Source organism: Erpetoichthys calabaricus, chromosome 13 (assembly GCF_900747795.2).
Source record: "Erpetoichthys calabaricus chromosome 13, fErpCal1.3, whole genome shotgun sequence".
In the NCBI taxonomy this organism is placed as follows: Eukaryota; Metazoa; Chordata; class Cladistia; order Polypteriformes; family Polypteridae; genus Erpetoichthys; species Erpetoichthys calabaricus.
In genome coordinates, this window is record NC_041406.2 from 73003508 (window position 1) to 73005509 (window position 2002).

Consider the following 2002-nt stretch of genomic DNA (forward strand, 5'->3'; position numbering starts at 1 on the left):
TGAAAAAGTAAAAATTTGATTTGTGTAAAGAAATGAACTTAATACAAGAAAGAAAAGAGAGGTTTAAATATGTTACTGTTTTCTGTGATGTGGTGTAATAACCAATTTATCGTAACTGTAAATCTCATTATTGTATATGATGCTTTTTCAAAAGTCTTTTTATTGAAAACTATGTTTTTATATTTTGTTTTTGCAATTGCATATGTTGTTAATGAGTATATGCTGTTTTTTCAAGTCGAAGTTATTTTTTCACAATCATGGTATATATTATTACTAATTATTTTTTATTAATTATTTCTATGTTGTTTATATTAATTAATGAGACAATCATACAAAAGTATGCAAGATATCTAAGAAAGGAGGTTGAAGTGGTAAAGACATGTGATGACGACAATTTACAGTGGTGCTTGAACGTTGGTGAACCCTTCAGAATTTTCATATTCCTGTGCTAGCTTCGGCTGCACATATACTAAAATTGGAACGATACAGAGAAGATTAGAATTTTCATATTCCTGCATAAATATGACTTAAAACAGATTTCCACACAAGTTTTAAAAGTAAATATGGAGAACCCAGCTAATCTATCTATCTATCTATCTATCTATCTATCTATCTATCTATCTATCTATCTATCTATCTATCTATCTATCTATCTATCTATCTATCTATCTATCTATCTATCTATCTAAACATATAAGAAAAAATATCATACATGGTCATTTATTTATTGCGGAAAATCACCCTGTATTACATAAATTTGAGTGGCAAAAGTATGCGAACCTTTGATTTTAGTATTTGATGTGACCTCTGTCACACACACGTGTTTAGGAGACAACTAAAGGGCTTGAGTACATGTGATTCCACGCCGGACCAGGGGATGGCGAGGTGCACTAATTCTCCCTCTCGATCTTTTGCAGACCATTCTAGGGAAATCCCGCCCGGCTCTGGGGCAGCCAATGACGTCACTTCCGGTTCTGGTCCTGATGACATCACTTCCTCCACTGGCCTTTAAAGCTGCCATCTTGTGTATAGAGAGTCAGTTCTGTTTTGGACTCTGTTGTGTGAACATGTCTGTTCTAAGAAATCAGTTTTGCAGCCCCAAGGACCTTCTCAGCGTCTTATGGTCGTTTTGTGACACATCCTTTTGCAGCAATAATTGCAACTAAACGTATCTGGTAGGTCTTGATCATTCCTGCACATTGGCCTGAAGGAATTTTAGCCCATTCCTCCATAAGGAATTGCCTCGACTCAGAGATGTTGCTGGGTTTTCTCAAATGAACTGCACACTTCAAGTAATTCCACAACATTTCTATTGGGGTAAGGTCAGGACTTTGACTTGGCCATTCCAAAATCTTTATTTTATTCTTCTTCAACCACTCTTTGGTAGAATGACTTGTGTGCTTGTGGTCACTGTCTTGCTGCATAGTTTATCTTGAGATGTAGTCCACGGACAGATGTCCTGACATTTTCCTTTAGAATTTGCTGGTATAATTCAGAATTAATTTTCCTGTCCAATAGCTTTCTGGGTTGTCCAAATGCTCTTTAGCAAACTCTAGATGGGAAGCAATGTTTTCTGGAAAGCAGTGGCTTTCTCCTTGCAACCCTACCATGCACACCCCTGTTGTTTCTGTGTTCTCCTGATGGTAGACTCATGAACATTAACATTAAGCAATGTGAGAGATTCTTTTAGTTGCTTAGAAATTACCCTTGGTTCTTTCATGACATCATGAACAATCACACACCTTGCCCTTGGAGAGATCTTTGTTGGTCGAGGTCTTTTGAAATGTCCTTTGTGCATGGCATGAAACACTGATACTGCACAAACGTGTTTGAAGATGAAGCCCTTGACAGAACCCTGTTCATTTAAAATAAACTTGGTGCCCATTCACACCACCAAAGCAGAAGTTGTGGGATAAATTAAGAAGATTTTAAGGAAATGGGTTTGACTGGGGAAGAGATGCAAGGCTAAACTGTTTGAAGAAGGCTGATTAGGTACATTCAC

The 2002-nt window shown here is 36.9% G+C and overlaps 1 non-coding gene across 1 annotated transcript; it reads left to right on the top strand.

The window, feature by feature from the left end:
• The first annotated feature begins 445 nt into the window (after positions 1–445).
• LOC114664267 (U6 spliceosomal RNA) lies at positions 446–553 on the top strand. The gene has a single exon (XR_003718244.1). It is a non-coding gene; the product is annotated as a U6 spliceosomal RNA (small nuclear RNA).
• Positions 554–2002: the final 1449 nt, after the last annotated feature.